The sequence below is a fragment of the Alexandromys fortis genome, unplaced genomic scaffold (assembly GCF_014885135.2).
Source record: "Alexandromys fortis isolate MF-2015 unplaced genomic scaffold, M_Fortis_MF-2015_v1.1 scaffold_5, whole genome shotgun sequence".
Classification (NCBI taxonomy): Eukaryota; Metazoa; Chordata; class Mammalia; order Rodentia; family Cricetidae; genus Alexandromys; species Alexandromys fortis.
In genome coordinates, this window is record NW_026067924.1 from 9,739,054 (window position 1) to 9,754,849 (window position 15,796).

The following is a 15,796-nucleotide window of genomic DNA, read 5'->3' on the forward strand; positions in this document are numbered from 1 at the left end:
TCAATCACCGATCTGGAGAGGGTGTTTCTGCATGCTGCACTGTGGGCACACAAAGACACCACTATCAAAGTTAAACAGCACACATTTAAATTACTTCAGCAAGAGTAATAGTCTTGCTTGGTCTGTTTGTATCACCCAGGTTTATTGTTTTTATAAAGGCAGCATATGGACTTTTAATCTGTTTCATATTTCTAAAAGTTAAACATGATCTTTTAAAACAAAATCCAAGTGGGATTTCTTCCAGGTCAATATAAAAACCATAGCAATGGACTATATCAAATTTAATCTTTTCCTTTTCCTTCTTTCTTGACATTGGGCTAGACAAGAAATACAATTGTACCTGGTACATACCCATTTTCAAGCAACTAAATGTTTGTGGTTTTCCTTGCATAATTTTACATAGACTAATTAAAAAAAGAGAAACCCTCTGCTGCTGTTGAAGTTTCTGATCAGAATTCTCTTCAATCATTCATGAATTCAATGGAGAGAGGAGCTTTTGTGCTTTCAGCAATTGACTTGGGACTTTTGTGGTTGTTGTTTTAAGCTAAAGGCTTACTCTGCTTGGATAATTTCCCCTTGGTTTTGATCCTTTTTAAACCAGAACACCAACTGTGTGAGCTAACACAGCAGTTAAGGACACTGACAGCAGAACTAAATATCTGAATGAAGTTTAAGAGGTCTGCACGGTCTGTGGAGAAGACACACAGGCCCACGTTTACTATGAAAACCCTACTGTTTTGTTAAAAATCAAAGGCGCTGAAGTCACGATGACAAGCGTCTGCTTCTATCGCGTCCTGAACAAAACACGATTTTGAGCACATTTAGTTAAACAGACCTTTCAAGTTTCTTTTTACCAATTACTTTGAGGATTGGGATGCAGATCGTTGTTATAGCAATCGTCCAGTGTGTGTGTGTGTGTGATGTCTTAAGTTCCATTGCGAGCCCCACAAAATGGATTTGGTTTGCACGTCTCCTTTGACACCATAAGATTTGGCTCCTTTAGTCTTGCAGTGTCACAACAGGAAGTTCCTTCCCGGCCGTAGCCATGCCAACAGGAAGTGATCCCCTGGCTTTGCCTGACAGAAAGTCTTCCCAAAGAGTCTCTTTGAACCAGTGTCTTCGCCCAGTGAAATACCAGCATGCATTTCTTCTGTTCAAAGGTGTTCAGTGGACCATCTTTTTCTCATAATGCTTGTGAGCCCCGTGGATTCCATGGAGCCTAAAATTTTGTCTTTGGGGCCCTCCACTCTCCACTCACTCTGCCAATTCCTGACAGTCACCTCCATGGAGGCCAGTCACCCTCCTTTGCTTTCTTTCACGTGTTTGATTTGCCGCCTTTGCCGATGGCTGCAGTTCCAGGCTTGCTTCTCTGACCCATCAGTTTGCCCTCAGATTATGGGCAGAGTTTCTTGTGTGTGCACTCGCATGAATGGAGGGATAAACACTGCACGTGGGAAAACTGATGGTTATTGGGTAATGAGGGCACAAGTGCCAGGGCAAACATATTCAAATGCCGAGCACCCAAGGACTCCAAACTTTCAACCCCTGGGTGAGAGTTTGCACTTGAGAAAGGCTAGTGTTGAAAGTTGAGTTACACCCAGCATTGACTTTTCTCTTGTTGTTAGTGATCTCTAAACATGTACTGTCTTCTAACCTGGTTTCCTTATTGATGTCTAGGACTAAGGGACGTTAGATGACAGTAATGATAGCCTTAAATAACTACGGCATAGAAAATGCAGTTGAATATTCATCTACCAGGACCCCTTAGAATGCTAAAGTAGAAATTCTGGGCTGCTAAAGATATGAATTTTAGGTCCACGAGAACACAGTTCCAAATGAAGCCCGATAGCCATATCTGCCCTGTGCCTTCAGTGGAAGAAACAGTGGTTTGAATCCTCGGTTAATCATTTGCCATGCCATGCTGCTTGGCCTGGCTTCCTGTTCCACCAGGACTAGGGAGCAAAGACAGTAAGGACAGCTCATGGAGTAAGTCAGAGAGGAGACAGAAGGGCAGCAGGGGAATGGAGGCAGGGGACTAGCAGAGAGGAGGAGGCAGGTAGGGAAGGCAGAGTGAGGGATGGGGATGAGAAGGGATCCAGGAGGCCGAGAGGGCACACGGTGCCATGCTCACCAGATTCTATTCCGCCTAGCATTACACCAAGGCCCAAACAACGCATGCCTGCATCTCATTTGCCTCCTCAGCCATGACTGAAGCCGTCCTCATTACTCGTTTCTAATAATTATCTCCTTTTGGGAATCACAATGATCTCACTTTTGCTCGCGTGTTCAAAAGAGGCTCTCCCTTCCAAAAGTTATCTGATAAAATTTCAAAGGTCAGAGGATAAAAAAAAAAAATCTTGACATTTGATGAATATTTGCATGTGCATTTAATTTCCTTGGGGGAGATAAAGAAGGCGATTACCAAGGCAGATGCAGTAACCACCCTAATTATGCCGCAGAGGTAGAAGGGGTGCTCCAGGAGCTAGCATCGGCTATGTGGTGAACGCTTGCTGCAGGGTCTCCATCAGCTTTGCTTAAGCTATTATGTCCATGTCTGCTTTCCTTCTGAGGATGCTATATTGGAACATATACACAGATGATGGCTTCTTTATTAAACACGTAGAGAAAGAGAGGACCTAGGATACTGTTCTTCATGGTCTGATCCTAAGGATAGTCATCTAAGGCACAAGATGACAAACCTTTTCACTGAAAGGCAAACATCAGATATATCCAGTTCTGTTCTGGTCATTTGACTCTACCTTTGCCAAGCGTTCACAAACAACACACAAACACAAGGCCGTGACTGTGTCCCAAGGAATGTGTATTTATAAAAGAAGGTAGACTTACAAGCAACTTACATATAACATTTAAAAGTAAAAGGCTCTAAGTTGAGACTTGGGACACCATCTGCTACTCTATGTGCAAAATGTAAATGTTGGGTTCAAAATTTGGTTCTCTTTCTCTTGATGGCTTCTTAGGACTTCTTAGTTCCCCCGCTTTTGTCTCCAGATTGCAGGATGCGCAATGAAGATGCCTGATGATCTGATGTTTTCTCAGTTTAGCGGTCTGCAAAGCTCATCAGCTGGGTCCATCTGGCCCTTTGTGCGAAATGCCTTCCATGCCAGCCCATTAGCTTTATGGGCAGCATCTAGTGGTCACTACTAAGACCCTATGGCCTGCAAAAGTCTAAAATATTTACTTTGGGGTCCTTTTTGAGAAATGTCTTTTTATGGCTTGGACATAAATGTTTCCATATGACCAGAACCGAGCTTAGTCTTAATGCATAGCTATATGAAATTAAGGGAGAATTTTACATGTTCTACACATATACACACACACACACACACCAGAGAGATAGAGACAGAGACAGAGAGAAAGACAGAGAGAGAGGGGAAGAGAGGCACATCAGCGCGCCAGAGTGCTGGATGTAGCAAGTGCCTCATTCCGATCATTCTACAGTATCTACCTGTGTGGGAACCCCACCCAGTAGATAGCTATAATTATGTGTCAATTTTACAAAATTTAAAAATCCAACAAGGGAGTCAGCTGAATGCACAGGCACTCAAATGCTCATCTCCTGAGTTTCTTATTTGCCATCAAGCCCGGTAGGCATGTGAGCACTAGTAATTATGTGTTCCACACCAGTGGGTGCCACCTTTCTCTGCTGTGCTATCTCAGTTTTGCCTCCTCTCAGCTGCGTGAGCTATGCCAGGTCTGCCCAGGCCAGCATCAGAACTGGCCAGGAGAAAGTGAAGAGCAGGCAAGAGGGAGGACAAGAAGGCCATGAAGTCACAGAGGGAGGACAAGAAGGCCATGCGGTCACAGAGGGAGGACAAGAAGGCCATGCGGTCACAGAGGGAGGACAAGAAGGCCAAGAAGTCAAAGATCCTGCACATGCTTTATAAAGAAAACTAGTTTTACAAGTTGAATATACTTTTGGCTCAGCTTGTGGGGGTTTTCATTCTAAACTCCAGTTGCTTTTTTATTTTTTTATTTTTTTGCCAGGGAGGTGTTGCCCACACCCACTCACTAGCAGCCAGGCTGGGGCCCAGGGTACCACTGTTGCTATCTTCTGTTCTTTCCCCCGGCCTTTCAGGGTGTGCTAGATGCTGAACCTGTGAGTTGAGCAGTCTCCTTATAGCTCACATGTTGGAGGCTTGGTCTCTAGTGTGGCAATCAGGATGTGTGCGGGGTTCATAGACTTTAAGAGGTGGAGCTTAGAATGAGTTCTTTAAGCTTAGAATGAGTTATTTAAGACACCGAAGAAAATGCTTATGAAAAGATTGAAGGTAGCCCTCAGGGGATCTCCAAACATTCGTGAGAATAAGTATCTAAAAGGCTTCTGAGCATGATCTGGCGTCCTATGTTACCCTGTAACTGCCTTCCCTTACACAAACTTCTGCCACCATAATACCAATCACCAGGAGATCCTCACAAGAGCGGGGTCATGTTCTTGAACTTTCAGAACTGTGGACCAAACAAACCCTTTTCAAAAGCTAGTCTGCCACAGGTGCTTGGTCATAGTAATGGAAAACTGAACAATGTAGCTGACTCACTATTATATTAAATCCTCTTCCCCAGCATAAGCTGCCTAGAATCAGCAAAGACAAGAAACATAGAGTAAGCATTTTAGAGAGGCTGCCAATGGCTGCTCCTTCAAATGAAGAAACAGATCTGTTCCCCAAATAGCAAGTTGTCATAGAAGAAGAAGAAGAAGAAGAAGAAGAAGAAGAAGAAGAAGAAGAAGAAGAAGAAGAAGAAGAAGAAGAAGAAGAAGAAGAAGAAGAAGAAGAAGAAGAAGAAGAAGAAGAAGAAGAAGAAGAAGAAGAAGAAGAAGAAGAAGAAGAAGAAGAAGAAGAAAAAGGCAGCCTGGTCTCTGAGATCTCCGGCTTCCTGTCTTACCATGTGACCAGTCCCTTTCACACACGCTTCGGGTCATGGTGTCATCTGCAATGACAAAAGCTGAGCAGAAGCTGACATCAAGCTTTGGGACCTCCAGAGCTACTGGCGAAATCAGTCCTTATTAAAAAGTCAGTTATCTGGCCTTGTGAGAGCAACAGAAGCGCAGGCATCCACAAGGCCGCCCACCCAACTGGCCTCTCTTGAGCCTGAGGATTTAAGGAAATGTGCACCGAGGAATGGACATCGGGAAGAACAGGGGCCAAGGCCTACTCGTCTTGATCTCCCCTTTAAAGGGAATGTTTTGTGGCTTTTTGTAATCCATGTAATTTATTGACCCCACTAGACCAAGTGCATATATGTCACCGGTGAAGAAATGAACCATCTCTTAGATGTCTATTGTCTCAACTTTTTCTGGAACGGTATACATTTTAAAAATTTGGAGACCCGTGTGCTAATGACCATGGCCTGAACAACACTATTCTAATGCATTTCTGGTTCAATACATCTTCTTCTTTCTTTTGAAAGCAAGCTGGGAGTGGAAAGGCTCTGTACGTGCAGGTAGGCAGCTACTGGGGAAGAATAGACAGGATCCTGGGTGTCTGACTCATGCTAGGTCCAGCCTCTGTGTGCAAGGCTTTGGGCTCTGCAAGCAGAAAGATTAAATGACCAGAGCCCTTTGATGGTGGACATTCCCACCAGATTAACCCTCATTCCAATGCATGACTCTATTTTCTTTCCTTAGAGAGAGAATTGAAATGCCTTCGAACAAGAAGGGGTTTCTCTCTTCTTTTCTTTTAATTCTCCACATACAGAGTCACTGAAAATAAAATTCTGGGGAGGAGTGATGGCTGGCATGTCCAGGAAGGCTGAGTGCAGGAGCAGGTGCCCCACGTCTGTGGGTAGCACCCTTGCGTTCGTTGGCAGTGCAAACAGAAGCGGGCACTCCTGCAGCCTGTGCATCTGCAACTGATTTCTCTTCACCACCACGGCACTGTTTTGGTCTTGTAGCTTTATAGCACACGTCTTAGAGCCAGGAAAGGGAGCCCAGTTTTGTTCTCTTTCAGAGCTGTTTGGACTGTTGCAGGCTTTTCACATTTCTGCATGACTTTCAGGGTTCAGTGAATTCATTTCTTCATGAAAGCGCCCACTGTGATGGGAACTAGAATTTCTCTGTGGAGAACAGACATCACGACAACCGACTCCTAGCTCAGGAGCTGCCGTGTCTGCAGGAGCACCGGGCTCCTTGCTTTCCCTCAGCAGAGTGTCACAGGCCTTTCTCGCATCTCATGTCAGACTGCTCCATAAATTGATGCCACATAAATGACGTGTACTGCGTTTCAACTGCCACTTGTCCCTTCAGTCATACACTTTTGATCGTTTTTGTATTGCCTTTGTGTTCTTGACAACTTTACTTATTCATTCTAGTGTGTATGTTTTAAATCTTACACTTCATTAGATTTTCTGCAATAGGTGTGTATTGGTTACTTTTATATTGCTTTGATAAAACACTATGGCCAGATAAATTAAAAAGAAAAGATTTATTTGGCTTACGTTCTCTGTGTCTTTCTATGCCTGCCTTGTTTCACTTTTTCACTTAGCACAGTATTCCGATTTATCCATATTCTTACAGATTCATGTTTTATCTATCTATCTATCTATCTATCTATCTATCTATCTATCTATCTATCTACCTACCTACCTATCATCTCTCTATCTCTCTATCTCTATATATCATCCATCTAGCTGTCTATCATCTATTGTCTGCCTATTATGTATGTATGTATATATGTATCTATTATCTATTGTCTACCTATTATCTATCTCTCATCTATCTATTTGCCTATCTATCATCAACTTATCTATTTTATCTATTTATCTAGTTTCATAATTTCTTGATCCAGTCACCCACCAATGGACACTTATATGGTTTTTGTTTCTTTGCCACTGTGAACAATGCTGCAATAAAAATGGTTATGGAAATGTAAGTGTCCCTTCAGCAAAAGACAAGTATCTGCACAAAGATGGAGAAAGGGAACCCTTGCATCCTGTCGATGGGAATGTAAAATGGAGAAGCCACTCTGGCAAATGGTACAGAGGTTCTGTAGCCAAAGCAGACCCAGAGCTACCACAGGATCCAGCGGCTCTGCCTCTGTGTAACTGGTATACTGAGAAGCCCTTTGCCTCTGTATAACTGGTATACTGAGAAGCCCTTTGCTCTGAGAGCTCCATTCAGGCACTGTGGTGACTTTTGTTATCCTCTCCCCTCCTGGGACTGCTTTTCCTCGGAGTCCATATCTGTCAGTCTGTTGTTGCCATACCCTGCACGTCACACTGAGATGTCAGATGGGGTGATCACTTCACCTCTGTAGTGGGATGGTCGGAGCCCCTAATGATAGTTTCGTTGTGGGTTTGATCTTCTGTGCACTGCCTAATCCAAAAGCCAATATATTGAACTCGAAAGAGAAGAAATGAAGTCTGCCACCTGCAGAATGAAAGCAGTGGTTGTTTACTTTCAGGGATTTTAATTTCATGAACTCCCCAAAGAAGGCTTATGTCGCATTTTCCTGGGAGGGCCATGCTAATTAGTTTGGTCACACACAAGCTAGAGTCATTTGGGACTCCTATCATGCTAGCCTGTAGGCAAGCCTGTGGGACATTTTTCTTTGTTAATCACTCAAGTGCTCTGCCCAGCTGGCTGTGGGTGGAGCTACTCCTGGGCAGGTGATCCTGAGTCCTATAACAAAATAAACTGAGCAAGCCAAAGGGAAAGGAGTGTTCCTCTTCAGTTTCTGCCTCCAGGTTCTTGCGCTGCCTGAATGCCTGCCTTGACTTTCCTCAGTGATGAACTGTGCAAGCCAAATCAACCCTTTCCTCCCAAGTTGCTGTTGGTCAGTGGTTTTTCACAGCAGCAGAAAGAAATCAAATACAAGGAAGGATAGTTGCAGATCTTCTTAAGTTTGTCTACCGATCCTTCCAGTTATGAATCCCAGCTGTGAAACTCTAGTCATCATGTTCCTTTCACTAACGTTTGCAATTCTGATAGTGAAGGATTTCTTGGATTTGAATTTTCTCCTATTTCGCAGGAGTCAGTGCTTTCTTTGGTTTGCGTAGGATTCCAGGAGACAGCCAAGGAGACAGATATGACCCTAGGAGGCTACAGTGCATGCTTAACCTTGCTGAGAACCTTTGCCTAGGGTTGCCGGGGGGGGGGGGATCCCCTTCTAGAACAAGATATGCGGGCAGACACTGCCATCCAGAAGAGGTAAGTGCAACCTGAGAAGGCTTTACATGTCTCCGTAGGAGTCAGCTCCATATCGCTTTAGCAAAATACCAGACAGATATAGGCCACTTAGGAAAAAGAGCTTCATTAGTTCTTAGCTGTAGAGGTTCAAATGATATAGTACAGGCTCCGACTCAGGAAAAGAGTCCACAATGAGTAGTAACCCACCCGGTGGCATTCAAACATCTTGAGCCAGGGAGCAAAGAAAAAAATTGGGTTCCCAATTTCTTCAGAGGTATACCTCCAATGGCTGAAGCTTCTCCAAGTAGACCTGACCCCCAATAGTGCCACATAGAAGAGTAAGTCTAGTGGCTTTTGAGGAACATTCAAACTCTGCTCAAACCATGCCAAGGAGTCCCTGCCTGGGTAAGCAAGCTCCCCAAGGTAGCAAGGCTAGAGGACTTGCGACTGGAAGGATGTATTTACTTAATGACTTAACCACTGTCAGAATGAGGTTGTGTGGGACATGCAAGCAGGCAGACTCTGGCCAAAAAAATATGTGTGCTTTGGGCTAATTTAAAAATAATTGGTTATGTAAAAAAAAAATCGAAGTTTTCATTCTCAAACTATGAGCTAATGAGTGAAGAGCAAAAGCCTCCGGGCCAGTACAAAGTCCATCTTTGGTATGTTGATAGACAATTATGTGATCCTGTCAAGGAAAGGAAACTACCCACTGTACAGAAACCTTAAGCTTAGGGGAAATTCATAGAGATGCAGTGCTGATTATCTTAAATGTCAAAAAAGAATTGAGTTTTTATCAGTATCACAAAGATTTCATTCCTACTAGAAACCATGTAATTTACAGTAGGGTGGAGTTTGGGTAGAAAAATAGGAAACTCAGAAGCTGGAAGTAAGGCCTCTCAACAATCTCCATGATCTTCCCATCTAAACTGAACCATCAGGTAGAAGCCTCTCTCAACATTAGTGAGATCATAGGCAGCTGGGTGAGGGAAGTTGCTGCGTGCTGTTGTCCCGTACCTCTAAGGCAGATTCTTTCAGCAAATATTTAGGGTATTGAATAGGATGTGGGGACAAATAAAACCAGAGAGGCTCCAAGGATACTGGGCTTGCATTGTCACACTGTCACAGGGTGCTGAGAAGAAAGATGATGGAAGTAGAGACCAAGAGGACACCCTGTGAGCAGTGGATTCAGTTAGGGACCAAGGCAGGTGGGTGTTTTGCCAGGGGAAGAGACCTGACCCTATCTTTGTTTTGAGTCCACCACTATAACAGGTACAGGGTAAGGGATTTTAGTGCTGTGGGGTGACCCAGTGCACTGGCCATTCAGCTGTGCAGTGCTCTCACAGACGTCTCTACTGATTCCAGATATGCTAACTCTTCTCAACTGAGTCATTCCTGGGTCCTTCAAACAACAAGAATGTGTGTAATGTTTCTCCAGCCTTGGCATCTATGAAGCCCATGAGGGTAAGCATCAAGAAGTCATTGTATCCTTTCTTCCTGCTTAGGGATGCACAACGTCTTCCAGAGCTGCTGCAGTACGTCTGACTGTAGAGTTGGTTTCTCCTTACTTCTGTAATGCAAAACTCAACGTTTCTAGGCCCATGTCGCTCACTAGGAATTACTCTGCTCACTTGCAGATCCCAAACTGTCAAGTTTCTGGATACCCTGAGAATATAAATACTGCTTAGATTGAAGATAGGAAATTTGGGGTGGGGCATCGAAATGAAAGACATTGTGACTGGTTAATCCCACTCTGAAGGAATTTTGCCTTTTGCCCGATTGTGCGCAGCAGAAAGCTCTTTTCAGAGTTCATATGCCGGGTGATGGTGGTGCACGCCCTTAATCCCAGCACTCAGGAGGCAGAGGCAGGCGGATCTCTGTGAGTTCAAGACCAGCCTGGTCTACAGAGCTTGTGCCAGGACAGGCTCCAAAGCCACAGAGAAACCCTGTCTCAGGAAAAAAAAAAAAAAAAAAAAAAAACAGAGTTCGATTCATTCCCTATAAGGCAAGCCATGTTTTTTAAAATGGTTATAGCAGATCACAGTGCATTTAGGGACAGAAGCTAGTATGTAACACGTGCCAGGCTCTGAGATCGTTCACGTTTTATCAGATAGAATGCCTTTGAACTGTCCATAGGCCCATGCAGAACCATCTATTTCTCCCCTGGTCCACACCCGTCCCAAGGTTCATTTGTGTGCTGCAAAGCGATCCCGTTGGTTTCTCTAAGTGTAGGCATATGGCTTGAAATACATTAATCACTTCTCAAAGTCTTCAAATATTCTTGGTACTTTCCATAAACCAAATTTCAAAGCAGGTGGGCCTGCTGCCAACAGACGGACCAACCCCGGGGTGGGACTATGGCATTTCTTCTCGAATGCTTCATGCCATTAAGGGAAAAGTGTTTCAAACAAGAAAGGAGAGTCCAATTATGCCAAGTTGTGAAAGGTTGTTTTTTTTTTTAATGTCCTGTTTTTACAGTAATCTAAGGTTTGTGCCAAGCCATAAGTATGTCTAATTTTAGCTCAGATTCGCAGTCTGAAGCAGGCATGTCTGTCTGTCTGTTCTTTTCCTGACCTCTACACCTGCAAAAGCCCAGACAGCTCCTATAAGGCTCTGACTTTGAGCTTGTTACCCAGCAGCGCCTCCGACCACTCAGGGGTTAATTTGAGGCAGCGCAGCCAGGCGCCTGTCAGCTCTAATGGATTCATCACTATTAATAAGTTTGGCGCCTAATTTACTACGAGTTGGCACTAGCAGTGACGCCGAGAGATCACATGTCCCAGCTGATGTGCAGATTCTTCCCTGCTGAAATAGACTTTTCTGCCAAAATCGGTGAGCAAAACTGACAGCCCGGATGACTAACCCCCACCTCCCAGAGCCTTTGGCAGCTCACACCTCTGTGCAAAGCACAGCACGTTGTTTGAATTCCTCCAGATAATGATGACGGTGATAATAGAGATACTTAGTGAGAAGAGCAGGAAGGTTGCCTTTCATATCCTCGGCAATGGAGCCTGAAAGAGTAAAACCGACGTTGGCAGGGGGACCTGGGATCGTCTGTGAGAGGAGAGATTCTCGGAGCCTTCACCACACCCTGATGCCCGTGTTATTGGCCAAACAAATGTGTATCATTGGCCTCGGTTGAAAGGCTGATTTCTAGCCTGTTGGAAAGATGAGCCAAGAAAGGAGCCCTTCAGCAACCCTCTGCCTTGTTGAAAAGGAAAAAAATGTCTGGAAAGCAGCGTAGTGCTTTGTAGCCACGTTTCCTCAGAAGCCGGGCATGCCAAAGTGAAGCTATTCAAAGAACGAAATCAGTGATTTTGCAATTTTGCAATCTCCAGATGCCCTGCACAGGTCCTGGGCAGCTAATATTGATTCACAACTCGCTGCAAAGCGAAAGGAGTCATGCTGAGATCAGAGAGGTCATTCCCGGTACCCGAGACCAGGCAGTTGGCATAGACAAACAGGAGACCAAAGTCAGACGGCACTGCCTCGCCTACCACAAACTTCAGATCTCCATTTTGGAAGGGGGAAGTTACTGACTTCCCGAACTTCTCTGTTTACTAAATTGTGGGATAAGCTGAAGGCTAAAGAAAGGGGGAGAATTGGGCTTTCTTTGAGGAATCTCAAATTCACGACTTCCTGACTTAAACCTCAGGGTCTGGGGTACAATGATATTTCAATGCAGGTGTTTGTTTTAGGGTTCAAAATTCCCTTAAAATTATATGTGGAATTGAAACAGTTTAGGAGCAGGGATGTCCTAAAATGCAGATGTGTTCTGATCAAGCCCTGTGAGAACACAAAGCATGAGTCCACGCTTCCTAACCCCAGCTGTATCCCAAGCAATGCAGTTGGAAACAGTGGCAAAGCAAGAAAGATGCCAGGACCATCTGAAGACTATGCACTGGCATTCTGAAGTCTTTGCACTCCTTGCCTCTCCTTGAAGATGGAAATTTAATCTCTTGACCAAATCTGAGGAAGTTAGGTCATCACATCTCAGACACGCAGTGTCGTTCCCTCTGTCTTTTTTCCTTTTGAGACTGTGATTGCACAACCACAGTGGACCACTGTCATTGCTTCTGAGCCTGCTTGCTTCCCATGTCTCTCTCTCTGTATGGTTTTCAGATTGGTGAAGTCCAGTAAGTGAACCTTCAAGTTCACCATTTCTTTTATCCTTTCGACTAAAGCATTAATTTTGACTTGATATCTTTCAGATCCAGAATTTTCTTTTGGTTCTTTATAAATCTCTCTCTTTCTCTCTCTCTCTCTCTCTCTCTCTCTCTCTCTCTCTCTCTCTCTCTCTCTCTCTCTCTCTCTCTCTCTCTNTCTCTCTCTCTCTCTCTCTCTCTCTCTCTCTCTCTCTCTCTCTCTCTCTCTCTCTCTCTCTCTCTCTCTCTCTCTCTCTCTCTCTCTCTCTGATGAGCTTACCTAGCTGTGCGTTAGCTACAGGTATATTTCCTTTATGTCCCAGAACAGCGCTACAATCCTAACTGTGTACGTACTGTATAAAATATGGGTGTCTGGAGGGGAAAATAAGTATGCTTCTTGTGCGATACACATATGTTTGGGAGAAGGAACTCAAAGTTATGGTTTAATTAGTCAGTCTTAAAATCTATACATACTATAACCTATTGTTGTATGTTAGTGATCCACCAAGGAGAGACATTACTATTACATGATCTGGTTTTAATATTGTCTATTTTTGTCTGATTAGAGAAAGTTATTTTTTAATTCAGTGAAAATATGCGTCTGAAATGGGGCTTGGGTTTTGCAAAGATTTCTTTTTCTCTTTTGGTGAAGGCAAGTCATTGTCTACTAATTACGAATCTTAGTCATTGTGGGTCAGACTCCACGGAGACGTCTCTTGAGTTTCTTCTGGATATTATGAATGGTTTGATGTAGAAACTCTGAATGATGGTATCCTCTGCTAGGAAGTATTGTGTTCTTGCTTAAGCGGAGTTAACTCAGTCGGGCCTGGGGCTTCATAGATGGCCTGAGGCTCTGAACTCCACACTGGTGAGAGTTCTGTTCCTTCTGCCTGCTTTGAGGTTCTCTCCGGTGCCTCCAACGCTTTTTCTGTTTTGTCCCCTTGTTATCTGGCAGTATTGAGCAATAGAATACTGCCTCTTAGAACTTAAAAATCCTTTGTTTTTTTGCTCGAACTGTCTAACTTTAGGGATGTTCTCACCTCAGGAAACCATTTCTAAACATCACCGTTTACAAATCGTATCTTCCACAGTTTGCTTTGATCAAGTTACGAGCTTTGTGGTAAGTTTAACTCCTATACTAGAATCGTTGATACTAAGAGCCACCTAGTAATTGTATGTTTGGTTTTCATTCAGAAGCAAATGTTTTCTGAAGGCCTGGCAGGATGTGATGGGGTGAAATACCGAATAAGACAGCCTGACTGTCTCTCACAGCACGCTGAGAAGGAGAGCGGAAGACAAAGGTTTCCTGCGTAATTTCTGATAGGATAAAAGTTTCAAATGTGGCTTTAAAGCTACATCTTCTCACGGGTCCTGAAACATTGCAGAGCGAAGCATAGCGAGTCTCGTCCTGTCTTCCTCGCAACCTGGCTGCTCTCTTGTTTATCGCAGGACTTGGTATGTTCCTAGCTATCTTGCTTAGTTGAGTACTTGCTATGTTCCTTTCCAAGGTGCAAAGTGCTTTGGTGTGAAGATTTTTGCCTGTGTCCTACACACCACTGGGTACAGAATGTGTCCCTTCGAATACATTGCATGAGCCTTGCTTACTGGAGTTTCAGAAATTTCTAGAATCTGAAAATGAGGCTAGCAGGGCTGACGGAAGTTAGCCCTATATTTAGGAAGCTAGGTGGACTTCTAAAGATCCAGAGATGATGGACTAGGATGGGAAAGAGCTGCTGTCCATGGGCTGGTCATCTCTCCCTGACACAACTCATTGCCCAATCTGTTAAAGGTACACGCTAGACAACTGATATTCTGCTGAGGATTTTCAATGAGAGATCCACGAGCACTTTAATTTGATGAGAGAACTCTGTGATTAAACGTCTAGGGGTGTTTTTATTTTAGGCCCTCTTTTCTCCTTAGACTTATGCCTTTAGTTCCTTAACCCCAAATAACTACAGACACAGGTGGGTGTTTAGGGAGGAGGTGAGGAGATCTAGGGGCCTGGTAGTATCAAATGCAGAGTTGTGTGGCCGGCCGTGCACAGATTCCCCTTGGAAGTCTGAATTTCATGCCGCAGTTAAAAGCTGGCCTTCCTAAATCAAGAAGTCTGCTCTAAATTCTGAATGTAAACTAAACGCAAAGTCAGTGTGTAATTATCCTGGCCTGGAGGCTGCGATGCCATCCACGCAGGCTTTGGGGGAACACTTCCCTAGTTTATTTAGTGCTGAGTGCTGTGTTTTGCATGTCAGAGCTGGGAGTAATCTTGTCTGTGGTCTCCACTCCTCTGGGGCATTCTTGGTGCTTTGTGACTAACTTACAGGACCTGTCATGTGAGCCCCGGAACAGGACTGTTGAATCATGTTGATCTGAGAGGCTGGCATGGTGATTAGCTGGAAACTTTAACTAGGAGCAGGTTGGGAAGGGAAAAGAAGAGGGAGAGAGAGAGAGAGAGAGAGAGAGAGAGAGAGAGAGAGAGAGAGAGAGAGAGAGAGAGAGAGAGAGAGAGAGAGAGAGAGAGACGCACATCCAAGGGAGAAGGCAAGGAGAGGAGAAGAGAAAGGGAATAATAGAGGACAGGGACCAGGACAGAGGTAGGGACAAAAAGAGTGGAAGACAAAGGGGTGGATAGAAGGAGGGAGGGGACAGAGTAATCCACAGGAGACCCTAAAGGCAGAAGAAGGGGCTGCTGAAGGTGGAGGATGAGTTCTTTCTTCCCTAAGGTCATCCAGACTGAAAAGAGAAGAGCCTTGTCATCCAGAGTGTTGGCCCAGTTTTCTTTCCAGGAAGCAAAGAGCTCATATCCAGAGCTGGGGTGCATTATTTTGTCTCCCGAAACCCAGATCCAAATTCCTCTTAGATCTTACTCTGCCCTTACAATGTCTGTGCGAGTGACATCAGTCAGACCAACTGCTTCTTGTAAAGAGCCACAGAGATGTCTGTGTCAGGGTCCTGTACTGCTTCAGAGCCTCCTGGGGGGAGGAGGTTACTTCCCACAAGATAGCAAGCGTCATACTGTTTATCTGCACAGGATCTTATGTGCTTTCTGGAACTTTTTTTGTGGCCGGTCCTTTCCTGTTGTCTGACTTCTCTTTGGTGATGAGTTATCCAGGTTTTCTGAATTTCAAATGTTAAATGTGAGTTACCCTAGGCTAGCCCACAAGTGTGTCTTCACTCTCAGCATTCTTTACAGTTTGCTATAGAGGCTTTTTCTTTTTTTAAATTTTATTTACTTAGCCTCTGGGTTTGTGGGAAGCTCCACCTAGGGCCACTCAGAAAAGAATGCAAGGATTTCCTAGGCTGGTTCCGTGGAATTCAAATGAAGCTGCTAATGGTGGGGGAGGGGGTGTTCCTATTTCTTCAGTTCTTAACACAGCCTTGCTTATGGGGAGGCCCTTCCAGAAATAATAACCCCATCAAGATGACTGAAGGTACAAGAAGCACAAGGGTTAGCCTTGTTTTAAATACCTGGATAAGCTGTAACTCCTTTGGGAAAGGATTGAATTTGCAT